Raw genomic sequence first — 21,294 nt, 5'->3', positions numbered from 1 at the left:
TTTGGTCAATGACATGAGACAAAGTATATGTGAACTGCTGTATGAAAAGTGAATTTACTCTGTAAATCTTCACCCAAATCCTAATAAAAAAAAAAAAAAAAGATTAATGCATTCTTTCAAGCTTTTCTTAAGGCTTTCTTTATCATATTTTGTGTTGTTTTATTATTTTTTTTTCTGATAAATAATTTGAGGTTACATCTCAATTATCACCAAGTTCTCCCCCTACCCCAAACGAATAATAATGATAATGTCAGGTCTACACATACAATAAAATTTTTAGTAAATAATACCAATTATCATTATATAATATCACTGTGGATATCTTAATTATATAAGTTAATAAGCAAATATGTATCTCCTTACAGATTTAAATTATCAGGCTTATTATTTATATACAATAAATTTTCCAGATAATTACTTTTTTTTCTCCTCTCTTTACTTATTTTTTTTCTCCCAGTTGTCCAGTGTGTAAACCCTCTGCTCTATATTTGGAGAATTTGTCACTGTTGGAGCTTTGGTGGGACATGAAGCTTGCTTCCCAGTATGGAACTGGTCTCCTCAACCTGTATGTGGAGCCAATCAGTTGCTTTACTTTGAGACTTTGCACTATGACCAAGTAATGGCAAGATACAGGGACATAGTTAAAACAGCCTGGTATTGTTATGACAGACACATAGACCAGTGGAACAGAATTAAGAATCCAGAAGTAAATCTAACAACTGTGGACAGCTGAACTTTGACAAAGGGCCAAAACTCATTAAATGAGGAAGAGATAGTACCTTTCATAAATAATGTTTAGAAAACTTGATATACAATTGCAGGAAAATGAAACAGGACCCACATCTAACAACATATCTAAAAATGGACTCCAGTTGGATGAAAGGCCTGAATATAAAACCTCAAACCATAAAAACCATCAAAGAAAAAGTAAGGACAAATTTGTCGTCGTTGTTGTTGTTATGTGCTGTCTAGTTGGACCTGACTCATAGTGACCCTTCTTGGGTTTCCAAGGCAGTATCACTAAGGAAGTAGATTGCCCCATCTTCCTTCCAAGGAATGGCTGGTGGGTTTGAACCGCCAGCCTTCTGGTTAGTAGTCAAGTGCCTTAGGCACTGTGCTACCAGATCTAATTGATGGCATAAATATACTATGATATTTATTTCACATATCTGAAAAAACACAGACATTAGAAGACAAAATAGATGACTGAGACCTTCTAAAAATTAAATTCTTACATTCATCAAAAGATTTCATCAAAAGAGTAAAGAGAACCCACACATTGGGAAAACGTTTTGTCAATAACATATGGGATAAGGGGCTAACCTCTAAAATCTACAGAAATCTTCAATATCTTGACATAAAACAATCCAATTAAGAATGGATGGAGAACATAACAGACACTTCACCAAAGAAGACATTCAAGCAGCTCACAGATACATGATGAAGTGCTTGTGGTCATTAGCCATTGTTGTTGTTGTTAGGTGTCCTCAATTTGGCTCTGATTCATAGCAACCCTATGTACCAGAAAACGAAACACTGCCTCCTCCTGTGCCATCCTCACTGTATATGCTATACCTGAGCCCATCATTGCAGCCACTGTGTCAATCCATCTCATTGAGAATCTTCCCCTTCTTCACTGACCCTCTACTTTACCAAGCACAATAAATTTCTCCAAGGACTGGTTCCTTCTGACAACATGATCAAAGTACATGAGATGAAGGCTGGCCATTCTCACATCCATCTGACATTAGCAATGATATCCCTCATTACACATCCTCTTCTGAATCCACCTTGAATTTCTGGATGTTACCTGTCAATACACTACTGCAGCCATTTTTGAATTGTCTTCAGCAAAATTTTATTTGCATGTGATATTATGGACCGTGTTTGATAATTTCCACATTCTGTTGTATTTCCTTTCTTTGGAAGGGGCACAACTATTGATCTTTTCCAGTTGATTGGCAAGGTAATTGTCTTACAAATTTCTTGGCATAAATGAGTGAGCAGCTGCATCTGTTTTTTAAAACATCTCAATGGGTATTTTGTCAATTTCTGAGGCCTTGTTTTCACCAATTGCTTCAGTGCAGCTTGGACTTTTTCCTTCAATATCATCCATTCCTGATCATATGCAGCTTCCTGAAATGGTTGACCATCAACTAATTCTTTTAGGTACAGTGATTCTGTGTTTACCTTACACTTTCTTTTAATGCTTCCTGCATTGTTCTATATTTTGCCCTTGTTGTTGTTGTTATGTGCCATTGAGTCGGCCCCGACTCATAGTGACCCCTCTTTGGGTTTCCAAGGCAGTATAACTACAGAGGTAGGATTGCCCAACCTTCCTTCTGAGGAGTGGCTGGTGGGTTTGAATCACCAGCCTTCTGGTTAGCAGTCAAGTGCCTTAGGCACTATGCTACTAGAATCCTTAAATATTGCAATTCAAGGCTTGAATTTTCCTTCAGTTCTTTCAGCTTGAGTAGTGCTTAGCCATTAGAGAGATACACATCAAAACAACAATGAAATATCATCTCACCCCAGCACTCATAGCAAAGTTCAAACAAACAGAAAACAACAAATGCTGAATTGGGCATGGAGATACTAGAACTCTCATACACTGCTGATGAGACTATAAAATGGTGCAACCATAGTAGAAAATGCTATGGCACATCCTTAAAAAGCTGGGAATGCAAAAACCATATGATCCACTAGTAGGTATATATCCTAGAGAAATAAGAGTCATGACATGAACAGGTACATGCACATGCATGCTCATCTCAGCACTATTCACAACAACTAAAAGATGGAAACAACCTAAATGTTTATCAACAGAGAAATAGATCAACAAACTATGGTACATACATGCAATGGGATCCTAAACCACATTATAGAACAATGATGAATCTGTGAAGCATCTCATAACATGGATGAACATAGAGCACATTATGCTATGTGATATTAGTTAATCACAATAGGATGAATGTTGTATGAGATCACTACTTGTAAAAAGTCAAAAATGAGTTTTATACAAAAAGAAATATTCTTTAATGGTGACGACGGGTAGAAGGGGAAGGGAGCAAAAACCATTAACTAGATGGTGGACACATACTAATTTTAGTGGGGAAAGGAGAAGGCAAGGAAATAAATGATTCAAAAGAATAAACTTATAAACTTAGATCCAAAAAGAAATTTCAGTATGGTGTTAGAAATGAACTCAAGAAAACACAACCAACCTTAATAATCACTGACAATCTTTATCGAGTGCTTATAATGTGCTTCACACTATTCTAAGTCCATTACATTTTTCTCTAACTTAATACTCACAATTACCCTATGAAGTTAGTACTATTATCCTTGTTATTTAAGTAGTGAGTATATAGAGAGTAATAGTCAACAACAACCCATTTGTATGTGAGGAAGATGAGATTTGAACTCAGATGTTATGGATTGAATGAAAAAAAAAAAAAAACTGCCATCAAGTTGATTCTGACTCATAGCGATCCCCATTGGGTTTCGAAGGCAGTTAACCTTTGTGGAAGTAAGTTGCCCTACCTTCCTTCCTGAGAGGGGCTGGTGGGTTTGAACTGCTAACCTTTTGGTTAGCACTCACATGCCTTAGGCACTATGGCACCAGAAGTCCTTATGGATTGAATGGTGTCCTCTAAAAAGTATGTTGGAATCATCACACTAGTTCTTGGGAAGTGGGGAGCGGGGGACAGGGGAAGAGAAGCGAGCTAGTTGCTACAGAGGCTATGGTGTTCCATAGCAGTGGAGGCAGTGAGATTAAGGGGGGCAATATGATGACACTATAATGGTGGTCTCGTCCATGGTAGTGTTTAAACTGTTAGCTAGCTTGCCTTGATTCCTTCCTGTTCTCTTGACTTTATTTGCCAAAATGTCTCCAAATATGAGTTACTTGATCTCTTTCCCATAAATTCTGTTGGACTATAGTTAACCAGCATAAGTTTCTGTTATTTACACCAAGAATCTTGTCATGTACACATACTTCATAGTATTGTACACCTAGGGGTTCATTCTATATTCAACAGGAAGTCAATAATGCAACAGTAGAAGTTGAGGAAATTTTTTAATTGGCCTTTTAATGTTAAAAAAACTATCTCAAAGAATAGATTTCTATAGTACTAATGTGGTTTGTATTGCAATTTGTACTGCTGCAAAAGACCTCTTTAAAGTGTTAAGAAGCAAAGATGTCACTTTGAAGACTAAGCTGCACCTAACTCAAGCCACGGTATTTTCAATCACCTCATATGCATGAAAAACCTGGTCAATGAATAAGGAAGACCAAAGAAGAAGAGTTCATGCCTTTGAACGTGGCATTGGTGGAGAATACAGAAAATATCATGGGCTGCCAGAAGAAGGAACAAATCAGTCCTGGAAGAAGCTCAGCTGGAATGCTCCTTGGAAGTGAGAATGTCCAGACTTCTTCGCACCTACTTTGGTCATGTTGTCAGAAGGAACCATTCCCCAGAGAAGGATATCATGCAAGCATGATAAAAGAAAAAAAAAAAGTAGAGGGTCGATGAAGAAGGGGAAAACCCTTAATGAAATGAATTGACACAGTGGCTGCAATGCCAGTCTTAAGCATAGCTAGGATTGTGAGGCTTATGCAGGACTGAGCAGTGTTTTATTCTGTTGTACATAGGGTTGCTGTGAGTAGGGACTGACTCGACAGCACCTAACACACACGTGCAACATGGTTTTGCATCTAATTAAGTTTAAGAAAAACTAACAGCTATTTGAGCAATTAATTGAACATTGTAATGATGATTAAGTAATATTGTCGTTGAATTTAATTCCACTTGATTTTTGTTCCAGGTAAAGTTATCTTAGCAATGTGACTTAACATTCCAGCTTATTTTTCTTGTTAGAATTTAAGAATAGTTTGAATTCTTTTTGCTTAAAAACACTTGTCTTTAAATCAATTATTAATTTAAATCCCATATGATACGTTAAAATACACTCTTACAAAACCAAAACCAAACCCACAGCCATCAAGTGGATTCTGACCCATAGTGACCCCCACTGGGCTTCGGAGGTGATAAATCTTCAGGGAAGTAGATTGCCCTGTTTTCCTTCCTTGGAGTGGCTAACCTTCCGGTTAGCACTCAAATGCCTTAGGCACTGCACCATCAGAGCTCCTTAAAATACACTCTTGGCAAATAAAAATTATTTTGAATTTAAGTTTCTCCATGTGAAGAAATTAAATATTAAAGATTATAATTGTTAAAAAAAATAATAAGTAGATGAGTTTTGTATAGGATTTCAAAATAATATATTCTATTTACTTGAATTACATACTATTTCATGTTTTAGAGAAATTTCTGAAATGTATTGAATGAAGCTTATAAGATGCATTTGTAATTATAATGCACTTATTTGAAGAATTGTTTTAATTCACATTACATGTATTTCTCCTACACAGAAAATTCACCATTGAAAAATTACTCTATAGTCTTTGCTGAGATTGATGAAATAAAGATCATTATGTTATTATTTTTATTATTATTATTATGCTTTGTAAATAAGGAAAGGAATCTATAAAATGAAACACTGAGTATCATATTTCATGTCAGTTCTGTGACACAAATCAGCTGTATTTACAGATTCAAAGCCAAACTTGAAAAAAATCTCAGAAGCTAAAGGGCTGATGATCTTATAAACTATAAAATGTGTTAACAGCAATAAATTCTGCTTCCTTAGTTCATAGGGCATTTGATTATACTCCACATTGTCAGGGTCACTCACACTGGAGCTCATCTTGGAATGATAAACAAGGCAGCCTGTAATGTACACCACGGAGTGACAAGACGCACCTGCCACTACACTTTTTGAGACAAAATAGTAGATGCTCCAGACAGCTGTGTCGCTCAGGATTGAGTCCACTTGCAGGCTCAGCAATAGCCAAGAAGGAGCTCCAGTCATTTCAAAGTACAACATCACAATGTTTGGAGTGTTAAATCTTTTATTTTTGTGAGATCATTTGAAATGAAAATGATGTTAGCTAAAGTTTATATTAATAAATTTGCTTTAAATAATAAAAAGAGCTAGTGATCTCAGACTATTTTTATCTGTGTATACCATTCAGCATATTATAATACATGATATGTACATAAATGTTAACAAATATTCAATTAACAGAGGAATATAAATTATAATATATGATAAACCTAAACCGAAACTCACTGCCGTCGATTTGATCCCACCCATAGTGACTACTCCTTGGGTTTTCAAGGCAGTATCACTACGGGAAGTAGATTGCCCAACCTTCCTTCTGAGGAGTGTCTGGTGGGTTTGAACCAGCAGCCTACTGGTTAGCAGTCAAATGCCTTAGACACTACACCACCAGAGCTCCATAATATTTGATATACACATCTTAATAACTATGAGAGCTCTGGTAGCATAGTGCCTAAGGCACTTGACTGCTAACCAGAAGGCTGGTGGTTCAAACCCACTAGCCACTCCTCAGAAGGAAGGTTGGGCAATCTACTTCCCGTAGTGATACCGCCACGGAAACCCAAGGAGGGGTCGTTATGAGTCAGGTCTGACTCTACCGCACATAACAAAGACAACAATAACTTGTTATGGCTTTTAATTAGCATGTTTTTAAAATATCTTTAAAAATTGATTTATGTCTAAGAGGGAAACATTTTTGCCTGCATAGAAATTATTCTGGCCTAGAATGTTTTACTTTTGCCATTTATGTCTAGTGATGCACATTTCTTACAAAGAACCATCACAACAGATTGTCCTTTCAAATTAACTTCAAGGTATTTGTAATATATTTTCTTTTAACTTCTTATTTTTTACATTGGGTACTTGTGCTGGTTTGTTATTCAAGGGATATTTATTGAACATTTGGTTTTACTTATTATTTGGAACATATGTAGGAAATGGTTCCTGCCTTCTTGTTATTTATAGTCTTTAAAAAAAAAAAAAAAAAAAAACCTGTGCAACGTTCTTTTAAAAATAGGAATTTTGTTTATTTATATCTACCTTATTCTTAAAAATGATTTAAAGCAAATCTGCCAATATTGGGAAAAATATTCTACTTTTCTTTTTGGGAGGGACTCTGATTTTCCATGATTCTGAGAGAATTACAATCTGAAAAAAGCAATTTCATATTTTGGTCTAAAAAGTTTTATCTTAACAAAATTTCTATTTTTTTTTAACTAGAAATTTCAAGTTCCATGTCCCAACATATTTTGACAGAAACTGTTAAGACTAATTTTTAAGTTTGTAATTTTCATTGTAAATACTTCTGAAATGACTAATTGGTGAAAAACTCCTACAGTTTACTAATTCATTGTTAGGTCCATTAAAAGATTAATCAATGTGTCATTCAATACTGTTTCCCTTTTTCTCTTTTGCATGTTTTTAACAAAATATAGGTTGTATTTTAAAATGTTTTCGATGTAATAATTATGAAATGAAGTATTTTGAGTCATGAGATGTACTTAACTAATTGTAATTATGTTAAGAAATTCTGTGAAAAAAGCTAAGTTATTTATTTAATAGTTAAAACTTTTAATGCAATTAAAGAAAACAAGTGTGACATATTTAATACCAAACATTGTTTTTATGTTGAAATAGAATACTCATGACATCCTATGGATTAAGATTCTTGTTATATTTATATCAACAGAGATAAACAAATATTTATTTGATGCCATGTGTTCTACCTTGAATGGATAGGTATCTTGAAGGACATGGCTGACTATGATTGAACTAAATATTACTAGAATATCTACAAATATGTTTTTATTCTATACCTTGTATTTCTCCTAGACCTACAAGCTTAAATTATAGTGTTATATTCCTATATCTAAAAGTAAAAAAACGAAACAAAAAAAAACAACTTTTTTTAAGAAATTATAATACAGTAAGTACAACATTGCTTAATTATAGTTGTTTCATGGGGCATCAGCTAATTGATCCTTACATTATTAGTTTTCAAATATTGTGACTACTCATTGTATTTTTTATATGTCAAAGCTGATGTCCACAATTCATGAAATTTAGACATAGGTTTACCACATATTTTATGGCAAAACTTATTAACAGCAGTGTGCCATACATTTTCTTCTAGTGAAGAGTGCACACACACACACACACACACACATATTTGAATTAGGCCTCTTCTCCAATAAGTGTATTAATGGCCCAACAAAAGTAGGGAGACTCCTATTTTATGTAAATTATTTGTGATTTCTCACTGGTTTTGCAGTTGTTACTGTAAAGCTCTTCCTTTACAGTATTCTATCTGACTTTTTAATACACTTCTGATCCTTGTCAACAACTTTTAAAAGTCAGACCATTATGTTCCTTTGATAGGTTTTGGAGGAGAGCAGTTGTCATCTCTGGAAAATCACCAGACTTTATTAACTATGCCAGGTGACAATAATTATAATGGTGTATGTCAAACAAATGTAGGAAATATGGTATCAATATATGGGTATATCACATCTCCATACCTTCACAGCAATCCATTTCCTCTGTTTCATATAAATGGCACATTCACTGGGTTTTGCTTCTGCTGGCATTGAGTGGATACAGAAATAATAAGAGAGTAGGTTTCTTTCTTTCATTTTTTTTTCTGTTCTAATTTAGTGACTCAGCAGAAGTTTTCACGTATTCTCTCATAATATATTGAAACAATATACCTTTGGATAGAGTTTGAAATTTTATTTTGCATCTCAACAAACAATCTTTTAAAATTTTTGAAACTATTGAAAAGTAGGAATTTTAACTTCCACTAAAATAAATGTCTTTCTCTTTCTACTTGCTCCTCATGTTGAATAAGCATCTCCCTTGCCACCAATGGGTTTATAATGCTTCAATACACAGCTGTGGCTTACAGATGAATTTCTCATCATGTTCAGTCATAATAGGTGTAAAAAACCTCATTTTGGGCAATTTGTCATTGGAGAAAGTGAAAATAGTTTATATTAATAAAAGAAACTATGAGATACTTCCCACGTGTTCTGCAGACCATGTAGTTGTATGAAACTCTTGTAAAAGCAACATGAGTGTATCCAGACAAAGTTCGATGGGGCAATAAGACCACAGTCATCAATTATTTAAAGAAAGTCTGTCTGGAGACAGTCATGCCAAGCACCTGAATCTACTTTAATGGTGGAAATGGACACATATGCTTAGGGAGTTCAAATCCTTTATGAGTAACACTCACTTATGATATATAGACAGAAAGCAAAACTAAGAACTTTTTTTTTTCTTTTAGCAATGAGACTATATTGTAGTACATGGTTTATACATTCCTTTGAATGCAGTAACATTGTGACTATTATTTAGAAATGCTTAAAACCTACTCTCCAGTATGATACTGAAAATAATGAAGAATTGATGTTTTCAATGAACCTGGTAGGTATAAATGTTACCATTTGTTGCTTTAGAAGTTAAAAAATCAAGAAAAAGTAATTCATTAATACTGAATATGAGAGAATTTCCTCTTGAAAAACTTGGAAGATGTTCACCACCTTTGGACAGATTCATTCACAGGACACCTTTATTGAAAGTAATATATCTTATTCTTTTTAAAAAATATGATACAGTAAATGGTACTTGATAGTAGAGCAACATGATTTAAAATGTATTACTAAATTCAGTTTGATTGGGCTTATTCATTTTGTAAGGAAGAACTTATGGAAATTTACTGAGCACCCAATATTTTTAAATTCAGAACATCTCTGAACGTAAACATACTCATATTATACTATGCATATATTTTTATTCATTCTATACCAAACATTCTGAAATGGATTATAGTATGCAAATAACTGTGAATAGTACTACATATAATGGACAAAAGTGTCAGGTCTACCTGAAATATATGAAACTTTTTGAAAAAAGTTGATGAATAAATAAGAGGATCACTGTATCATTTCATTCTGTTTTTTTTTTTTTTTTTTTTGGTTGTATTAATCACCTGTATTTTTTCAGGATATATATATATTTTGTTGTGGTTATGTGCCATCGAGTCAGACCAGACTCATAGTGACCCCTCCTTGGGTTTCCAAGACAGTATCACTACGGAAGTAGATTGCCCCATCTTCCTTCTGAGGAGTTGCTGTGGGTTTGAAGTGCCAGCCCTCTGGTTAGCAGTCAAGTGCCTTAGGCACTATGCTACCAGAGCTTATATATATATATATATATATATATATATATATATACACACACACATATATATGATTCTTTTAAATTAAATATCAATTTTTTCAAGAGTTGAATAATACTTACAAAATACACTAAGAATAAAACATAAACATAGAAATCTCAAACTATGGTACAAAAAGATAAAGAAATAAATCATGCTTATAAGCTTATGTTCACTTCTTCTAGAAACTAGTTTCCTAAAATTCTTTTCTAGCCTCATACTGTCCTTTATCATCTTGAAGGGCTTAATATTTAATTTAATACTTTTTTTTATTTCCAAATATTCCCAAACAGATTACCAGATTTTTATTTTATTTTATTTTATTTTTTTGAGTTTCCCCCATACTTATTTTTTGGCAGTGAAACCACTGAAAGGAAACACATGAAACACAAAAATCAGACCTTGAATCCTAGGTAACCTAGCAAATTTGTAGAACCCAATATAGTGTCACTGCTGGGAATTTCAGTGTGTAAATCCTAAAATCAACAAAGTGATGACAGTTCCCTAAAGGTTAACATTTGCATGGGTTTAATGTTAAAGACTATCTGACCATATGTCCCCGTTCCAGATTTCAGGATCCCATTTTTTCCCAATCAATGCCCTCACTTTAACCTCAGACACCATTCTGAGTTGGTGATTTAGTTGGCGCTGTAATTCAGCCACACTTACAATAAGACTCTGGGTTTGGTTTTCAGCAATATGAGCTCTGTTACTAGAAGAAATGCAACTATCTTTCAGAGAACAACTGGAAACATTGAGATCTTTTATGTGGTGCTTAAGCTGTGACAAAAGTATACTTTTGTCCTTTTTTACTATTATTCCCCACCCAGGTCCTAGTTTTCAGCCTTTTTCTTTTCCCTGTTCCTGGTTTCAAATTTTTTTTTCTTCTTTTTTTCTCATGGTTAACAACATTCCTGGTTTTTCTTTTTGCATTTTTCCCACCTTTTTCTTCATTATTCTCCTTCTCTGCCTTTTTCTCTTCTTACCCTATCCTCAGGTATTGCAGGATTTCTTGTTTTTTTCACTGACTTTCTTGTTTGTCCAGAGGGCACAGCCATTTTGATTGTTTACACAAGGCAGCCATTTTGGATATTTAAAATGACAGAGGGCTCAACCATTTTGAATGTTTACAACTGGTGGCCATTTGGATATTTAAAGTGACCGAGGGTGCAGCCATTTTTAATGTTAACAAGGGGTGGCCATTTTGGATATTTAAAGTGACTGAGGGCACAACCATTTTGAATATTTACAAGTGGTGGCCATTTTGGATATTTAAAGTGATAGCATTCAAATTTGGATTGCAGGGACCTAAGAACAGACAGTGAGGCAGAAAGCAGGAAGAGGACATAAAAGACAAAAGGGACCAGAACAGATCTAAGAGTCAGCTGCAGGGACCCAGGTGAAGACAGGGAACCCAGGCCATGCCCCACAAGGAGCAAGGTGGGAAGGCAGGGAGAGGACAGAAAAGGCAAAAGGGATAGGAACAAATCAAAGAGTCAACCGCAGGGAGCCAGGTGAGGAGAGGGAACCCAGGCCACCCCCCACAAACAGTGAGGAGGGAGGCAGGGAGAGGACAGAAAAGGCAAAGGGGACTGGAACAGATTGAGGAGTTAGCAGCAGGATTCCAGGTAAGGGTGGTTAAAGGGGTTTCCAACAGCTAAGAGAAATAAACTTGTCTGTCAGTTTGTCCTACTGTAGTGACATGTTGCTGTGAGTCTTGAGGTTGTACCACTGGTGTTTCAAACCCAGTGGGGTACACCTGTTGCACAGGTATCAGCCTGGCTTGCAAACTGAGACAGACTAAGAAGAAGAAGAGGCCATCCACTCTCAAAGAATTGACCAGGGAAAACCTTATGAAGAGCAGAGAAACACTGTCTGATACATTACTGTGCAAATTTATGAATAGTCCAGAAACATTGTCCAATACAGAGGAGGAAGATGAGTCATTTAGCTTAGAAAGCTCTCAAAGTAGGATTGGGAAAAGGTTGCATTATCAGAGTAAAATCAGTCTTACTCATATGGATAAGGTAAAGTTTTCAAGACCTCCATATGCTGATGTGGCATCACTCAAATTGAAGAGAAACAGTGACCAACATTCATTAATAATTGGAACATGGAATGTACGAAGTATGAATCTAGGAAAATAGTAAGTTGTCAAAAATGAAGTGGAATGCATAAAGATTGATATCCTAGGCATTAGTGAGCTGAAATGAACTGGTTTTGGTCATTTTGAATCAGACATCCATATGATCTACTATACCAGGAATGACAGCTTAAAGAGGAATGGCGTGGCATTCATCATCACAAAGGATGTTTCAAGATCTGTCCTGAAATACAATGCTGTCAGTGATAGGATAATATCCATACGTCTACAAGGAAGACCCATTAATATGACTGTTATTCAAATTTATGCCCCAACCACCAAAGCCACAGATGAGGAAATTGAAGAATTTTATCAGCTTCTACAGTCTGAAATTGACCAAACATGCAATCAGGATGTGTTAATTATCACTGGAGACTGGAATGCAAAAGTTGGAAACAAAGAAGAATCACCGGTAGTTGGAAAATTTGGCCTTGGTGACAGAAATAGTGTTGGAATTTTTTTGGTAGAATTTTGCAAGACCACTGACTTGTTCATTGCAAAACCTTTTTGCAACAACACAAACGGAGGCTGTACACGTGGACTTCACCAGATGGAACACACAGGAATCAGATTGACTCCATCTGTGGCAAGAGGCGGTGGAAAAGCTCAATATCTTCAGCCAAAAGCAGGTCAGGAGCTGATTGTGGAACAGACCATCAACTGCTCATATGCAAGTTCAACTTGACGTTAAAGACTATTAGAACAAGTCCACGAGAGCAAAAATATGATCTTGAATATATCCCTCCTGAATTTAGAGATCATCTAAAGAATAGATTTGATGCATTGAACACCAATGAACGGAAACCAGATGAATTGTGGGATGACATCAAGAGCATCATACATAAAGAAAGCAAAAGATCACTAAAAAAATGAGAAAAGAAGAAAAGACCAAAATGGATGACAGAAGAGACTCTGAAACTTGCCCTTAAGTGGGAGAGTAGCTAAAGCAAATGGAAGAAATGACAAGATAAAAGAGCTGAACAGGAGATTTCAAAGAGCAGCTTGAGTAGACAAAGCCAATTACTATAATGAAATGTGCAAAGACCTGGAGTTAGAAAACCAAAAGGGAAGAACATGCTCAGGATTTGTCAAGCTGAAAGAATTGAAGAAAAAAATTAAGCCTTGAGTTGCAATCGTGAGAGATTCTAAGGGCAAAACATTGAGTGATTCAGGGAACATCAAAAAAAGATGGAAGGAATACACAGAGTCACTGTACCAAAAAGAAGTGGTCAATCTTCATCCATTTCAGGAGGTGGCATATGATCTAGAACCAATGGTAGTGAAGGAGGAAGTCATAGCTGCAATGAAGGAATTGGCAAAGAACAAGGCTCCAGGAATTGACGGAATACCCATTGAGATAATTCAACAAACAGATGCTGCACTGGAGGCACTCACTTGGTTATGCCAAGAGATTTGGGAGACAGCTACCTGGCCAACTAACTGGAAGAGATCCATATTTGTACTCATTCCAAAGAAAGGTGATCCCACAGAATGTGGAAATTATCGAACAATATCATTAATATTGCATGCAAGTAAGATCTTACTGAAAATAATTAAAAAATGGTTGCAGCAGTATATTGACAGAGAACTTCCAGAGGTGCAAGCTGGATTCAGAAGAGGACATGGAACAAGGGATGTCATAGCTGTTGTCAGATGGATCTTGGCTCAAGGCAAAGAATACCAGAAAGATTGTTTACTCGTGTTTTATTGACTACGCGAAGGCATTTGATTGTGTGGATCATGACAAATTACAGATAACATTGAGAAGAATGGGAATTCCTGAATACTCCATTGCACTCATGAGGAACCTGTACCTTGACCAGGAGGATGTCATTCGAACGGAACAAGGGGACACTGCGTGGTTTAAAATCAAGAAGGGAGTGTGTCAGGGTTATATCCTTTTCCCATACTTAGTCAATCTATATTCTGAGCAAATAATCCGAGAAGCTGGACTATATGAAAAAAAATGTGGCATCAGGATTGAAGGAAGAATCATTAACAACCTGTTGATGATACAATTTTGCTTGCTGAAAGTAAGGATGACTTGAGGCACTTAATGATGAAGATTGAGGAACACAGTCTGCAGTATGGATTATAGCTTAATATAAAGAAAACAAAAAGCCTTACAACTGGACCAATAAGCAGCATCATAATAAATGGAGAAAAGATTGAGGTTGTCAAAGAATTCACATTGCTTAGTTCTACAATCAAGGCTAATGAAAGCAGCAGTCAGAATATTAGACAGTGTGTAGCACTGGGCAGGTCCGTTGTGAAAGAACTGCTTCAAGTGCTGAGGAGCAAGGAGTAAGGTGCACCTGACACAAGCCATGATATTGCCAATCCTCTCATATGCATGTGAGAGCTGGATAATGAATAAAGAAGACTGAAGAAGAGTTGATGCTTTTGAGTTGTGGTGCTGCCGAAGAATGCTGAAGGTACCATGGACTGCCAAGAGAACTAACAGATCTGTCCTGGAAGAAGTGCAGCCGAGATGCTCCTTGGAAACGAAAATGCCCAGACTTCGTCTCACCTACTTTGGGTATGTTGTCAGAGGGGACCATTCCCTGGAGAAGGATGTCATGTTTGGTAAGGTGGAGGATCGATGAAGGAGGGGAAAGCCTTCGACGAGACGGATTGACACGGTGGCTGCAACAATGGGCTCAAGTATAAGGATCATGGAGCTGGTGTGGGAGTGGGTGATGTTTCATTCTGCTGTGCCTGGGGTCGCTATGAGTCAGAAACGACTCAATGGCACATAACAACAACAACAACAACAATAATGTTAATGATTTCAGTATCCTCCAAAATCTATAAAGATCTGGGCAGCACTGTCTTCTATGCATGGGGCCAATAAAGTGAACCAAAAGAGTAGAGCAAGCAGGAAGTGTGTAGAACTTGGACAGTTAAAAATATACATACTTTTTTCTTAATCACCTCGAGTATTTTATAAACTTATGGTTGAAATGTCCCCCTCTTGTCAAAATCCCTAAAGCGTTTGAGGAAAAAAAAAAAAAAAAAAAAAAAACCTCTTAGAATTTGAAACCCACTTCTAAGTAGTATGGTAGCTCCACTTGGCAAATCTGGAAAGCACCATGCCTCATGTACACGCCATGAACTACTACTGTGAAAGGTAATGCCTTCCCCAGGGAACCACTCAGTTTCCTTGTACATGTTGCTGAAATTCAGTGGTTTTTATTTTCTTTTCCACTTTGTTCTTCAATTCTCATATCTTAAAACTAATATATGAGGAAATCTTGAGATCTTCAAAGAAAGAGAAAAAGAAATAAAATCATGACTAAAAAGATTCTAAAAAAAAGGAATAAAATAGTATGCAAATAGGTGAATTTTAAAATAAAAAAGTTAAAGGAACTGTCTTGGACTGAATTGTGTTCCCAAAATATATGTGTCAACTTGGCTGGACCATGACTCTCAGTGATTTGGCAGTTATGTAATGAAATGATGTAGTTATCCCTCAAGACGTGACCTGATGTGATCAGCCAAAGAGTTGAAAGGGGACTAAATTGGGATTCAACACCTTTACTTAGGCCACAGCCCTGATTCAATGTAAGAGAAGTTTCCCTGGGGGTATAGTCTGCATTACCTTTTATCTTACAAGATAAAAAAAAAAAGAGGGAGAGAGAGAAGTGAGCAAAGAAAGAGAGGCCTCGGTACTACCAAGAAATAAGAGCCAGGATTGATAAGTGTTCTTTGGGACTGGGGTCCCTGTGCTGAGTACCTCTTAGACCCAGTGGAAATTTATACCAAGACCCATGAAGATCTGTAAGGAATTCCAGACCCACAGATGAAAGTAGATAAGGACCTTTCCCCAGAGCTGATAAAGAAAGCCTTTCCTAGAGCTGGCTCCCAGAATTTGGACTTTAAGTCTCCTGAACTGTGAGAGAATAAATTTGTGTTTGTTAAAGCCATCCACTTTTGGTATTTCTGTTATAGTAGCACTAGATAACTAAGATATGAACTAAATGAAATTGAGCATGTTAATATCCAGTTCCTGAGGCTATTAAAGACAAACAAAACAAAACATCTGTTTACAACCACCAAACTGTAAAATTACTAGTAATGGGAAACTGTTGAACTCTATTATCTGAGTCACTGAAAACCAAAAAATATTATGGGAGTGTGTCAGTCAGGGAAAGAGCGAATCAAAGGTTTAAGAGTTTTGTCTTCTGTATATCATATGATAACATGAATTCCAGTGTAAATAAATAAATAAATAACAGTAGATCAGAAATGCTATGAAAATCATTGAAGTTATAAGTAATTGCAAATAGTAGTGTGGACATATCCTCTATAGTATTAGGTAACATGTTCCCTCTTTCTTGCACTTTAAGTAATAGTATAAACTAAATTTAAGTAAAAGAGATTGACAATTTCCACTATTCATTCCATCACTTTCTCTTTTTTTCTTTGAATTTGAAGCATAAATCACATTAATGTCTATATTTATGGCTGGCAATGCACAGGCCATGTGGGACGGGGCAGGGGGCCAGAGCCTCAAGTTTAACTCTCACAGTGATTCATGGAGTAACGTTTCATCTGTGGTGTAACTCAGGCATTTAGGGACAAGCAGAGCTTCCATAGGAAAAGCTCAAAGTAGGTCAATGTTGCACCAAGCTTATGATGCTGATGTTAACATAGTGGCAGGGTAAGTTTAAAATTGAAAACTGTGGAGAAAGAGAAAATAAAACAACCCTAGACTTAGATTTACAAAGACAGTGTTAGAATGGCTATACTTAGTGTAAATGTGGGTGAAAGAGTAAATTATCTTCTAATTTATGTGTAATTTATACATACCAAAAGTTTAAGTAACATCATGGAGTGCTTCTGTATAAAAACCAGAGGATGTTAAACATAAATTAATTTTCTGCATCGTAAATGCCACTTTGGAAAACAGTTTGATTCTTTAAAATATTAGCATAGTTACTCTATGATCCAAGATTTCCACTCACTGGTATGACCTAAGATTTCCAATCATTGGTCTATATATACCTAATAGAATTGAAAATACTCCACTCAAAAACTTGTCCAAGAGTATTCATAATAGCCCCAAATTAGAAACTACTTGAATGTCCTGAAGACAAGATGAATAAAATGTGGTATGTCCTCACAAGTGTACAATAAACAACATCATGATACACAGAGACAATATTGTAGTCATCAAGAATTTCATTTTCCTTGAATCTATTACTAATGCCCATGGAAGCAGAAGCCAAGAAATCAAACGACATATTGCTTTGGGCAAATCTGCTGCAAAAGTGTTAAAAGTAAAGATGTCACTGTGAGGACTAAGGTGTACCTGACCCAAGCTATGGTATTTTCAATTGCCTCATATGCATGTGAAAGCTGGACAGTGAAGAAGGAAGACTGAAGAAGAGATGATGCCTTTGAACTATGGTATTGCCAAAAAATGTACGATGGACTGCCAGAAGAACAAACAAATCTGTCTTGGAAAAAGTACAGCCAGAATGCTCCTTAGAAGTGAGGATGGCAAGACTTCATCTTACATATTGTGGATTTGTTATCAGGAGAGACTAGTCGATGGAGAAAGACATTATGCTTGGTAAAGTAGATGGGCAGCAAAAAAGAGGAAGGCACTCAACAAGATGGATGGACACAGTAGCTGCAACAATTGGCTCAAACATAGCAATGCAAGGATGGTGCAGGATCAGGCAGTGTTCATGCTGTTGTGCATAGGTTCCTTATGAGTTGGGACCAAGACAATAGTACCTGATAACAAAGACAAATGAAAAGGCATGAAGTACTCATAAATGCTAAAACAAGGATGTACTTTGTAAACATATAAGTTAATTGAGCCAGCCACAAAAGAGCTCATATTTTATGATTCCATTTACATGAAATATACAGAGTTTAAGTAAGTTCATAGAGACAGATACGAGACTAGTGGTTTCTAGGGTCTGGAAGAAGGGAGGAATGGGGGGTAACTGTTAAAGGGTCTAGGCTTCCTTTTTGGGGGTGATGAAATATTCTGAAATTAGATCATGCTGATGGGTGTGTAACTCTGTGAATACACTAACATTACTAAATTGTACACTTGAAAAGAAATTGTGTATGCAAATTACATCTTAACAAAGCTGATATTTAAAAATAAATAATGAAGACGCATGTCAATGAGGGAAGATGGTCTTGAAATATTACAGTGGAAGGATAGTTTTAGAACTTTGCATTTAGTTTCTTCATTTTTAAAAACAAGCATTGTAATTAATAAGTTATAAGTACACTTCTACTTTCAACCTTTCTTAATTCTGTGTTATGGTTCCCATGTCAAAGATCTGATAATATTTTTAAGTAAAGTGTACGGTGAAAATGGTAGGTAGAAGGAAAAAATATACTATCATTGCATGTGAGTGGAAATATAAAAATGCCCTATGAACACAATATGTATTCTGGTTACCAGTGTTGCTCTGACAAGAATATACCACAAATGGAATAGCTTTAACAAGGAGGAGTTTAGTCTTACAATTTGGAGGCTTTAAGTGGGAGTTCAAAGTACCAGGCTCTAGGGGCTAAATGAAAGCTCCTGAACCTTGGGCTTCATCTCTGCCTCCTGCTCCTGGCCGACTGAAGCTGGAGGTTTTTCTTCATTCATTTGCTGGCTTCTGAGGCTGACAAACCCAAGGTGGACAAGTAATAAGGCCCAGTTCTGATATTATCAAACCACACAGCAGGCCCTTAATTCAAGTCCACTGAAAGTCCCAAGATTGGCAGAGCATGGCACACCACTGAACAATGACTCGGCTACTTACAGGATTCAAACGCGCCGAAATCTAGAGACCATTCCCCAAGGCTTCTCCTTATATACAGGAAGCAGACCACATTCCCTAAGGCAGCTACTCAGCTGCTCACAGTACATTCCACCATGGAGTTGATTACCAGTCTCATCATAGGAAATAGTATGTCCAGCTGCCCAGCCAGCCAACCAAGACCAGCCAAGTTGACATACAAACTTAACTACCACAAGTAAAATAATTATCAAAAAATGCATATAATAGTTTACATAAAACACATGCTATGACAAATATCTACTAGGAAACAGGTGATATATCAATGAAATTTAACTGAAAAACAGTTTGGGGTCCAACACCCATTCCTGAAAATAAAATAACTCTCAGCAAAACAGGAATAGAAGGGACATTCCTCAACATAATAAAGGAGATATATGCAAAACCAACAGCCAACATTATTCTCTATGGAGAGAGATTGAAAGTATTCCCCTTGTAAACAGGAACCAGACAAAGATGCCCTCTATCACCACTTCTATTCAACACTGTATTGGAAGTCCTAGCCAGGACAATAAGGAAAGAAAGAGCAATCAAAAGCATCCGAATTGGTAATGAAGAAGTCAAACTATCCTTATTTGCTGATGATATGATCCTACACCTAGAAAACCCAATAATTGTAAAAACAATTATTGAAATTCAGAGATTTAACATAGTGGCAGGATATAAGATGAACATCCAAAAATCAGTTGGATTCCTCTACACCAGCAAAGAGATTGCTGAAAAGGAAATAAGAAAATCAATACCATTTACAATAGCTACCAAAAGTAAAATATTTGGAAATAAATTTTACCAGGGACACAAAAGACCTGTACAAGGAAAACTACAAAAGACTACTTCAAGAAACCATAAGTGATCTACATAAATGGAAGAACATAGCATGCTTGTGGATAGGAAGATTGAACATTGTGAAAATGTTAATTCTACCCAAAGGAATCTACACATTCAATGAAATCCCAATCCAGATCCCATCAACATTCTTTAAGGATATGGAAAAACCAGTCACTAATATTATATGGAAAGGAAAGAAACCTCAGGTAAGCAAAGCACTATTGAAGAAGAACAAAGTAGGAGGTCTCACTCTCCCAGCTCTCAAAAGTACAGTAGTCAAAACTGCCTGTTACTGGTACAGCAACAGACACATAGACCAATCGAATAGAACTGAGAATCCGGAAATAGATCCATCGACATATGGTCAGCTGGTCTTTGACAAAGGGGTGAAATCCATTAAATGGGGAAGAGATGGTCTCTTTAACAAGTGGTGCTGGCAAAACTGGATATCCATTTGCAGAAAAATAAAAAAAGGTCTGTACCTCACCCATACACAAAAACTAACTCCAGATGGATCAAAGACTTAAATGTGAAACCTAAAGCTATAAAATTCCTCAAGGAAAAACTAGGGGAAAATTTAGGGCCCTAATATATGGCATAAATAGACTATCAAGTATAACTCAAAATGCAAGAACAGCAGAAGAGAAACTAGATGAATAGGACCTTCTAAAATTTAAATTTGTATGTGCTTTCAAAGACTCTTCAAAAGAGTCAAAAGAGAACCTACAGATTGGAAAACCTATTTCGCAATGACATATCTGACAAGGGACTTATCTCTAGAATTTATAGAAAACTGCAACACCTCAATAACAAAAAGACAAACAATCTAATTAAAAAATGGGCAGAAGACATGAATAGACACTTCATCAAAAAGGATATTCAGGCGGCCAACAAACACATGAAGAAAGGTTCACGGTCATTAGTCATTAGAGATGCATATCAAAACAATAATGAGATACCATCTTGCCCCAACACTAGTAGCAAAGTTCAACAAGACAGAAAATAACAAATGCTGGCAAGGATGTGGAGAGACTGGAGCTCAAATACACTGCTGCTGGGGCTGTCAAATGACACAACCATTGTGGAAAGCAGTATGGTGATTCCGTAAAATGTTGGAATTAGAAATATCATTTGACGCAGCCATCGCATTACTAGATATATAACCTAAAGAAGTGAAAGCCAGGACAAGAACAGATGAAAGCAAATGGAAAGAATGAAAAGGTAAAAGAGCTGAACAGAAGATTTCAAAGAGCAGCTCAAGTGGACAAAGCCAATTACTATAATGAAATGTGCAAAGACCTGGAGTCTGAAAACCAAAA

This window comes from Orycteropus afer, unplaced genomic scaffold, assembly GCF_000298275.1.
Source record: "Orycteropus afer afer isolate SDZICR_OR568_19922 unplaced genomic scaffold, OryAfe1.0 scaffold00382, whole genome shotgun sequence".
NCBI classification, from domain to species: Eukaryota; Metazoa; Chordata; class Mammalia; order Tubulidentata; family Orycteropodidae; genus Orycteropus; species Orycteropus afer.
Note: the sequence above shows the minus strand (reverse complement) of the source record.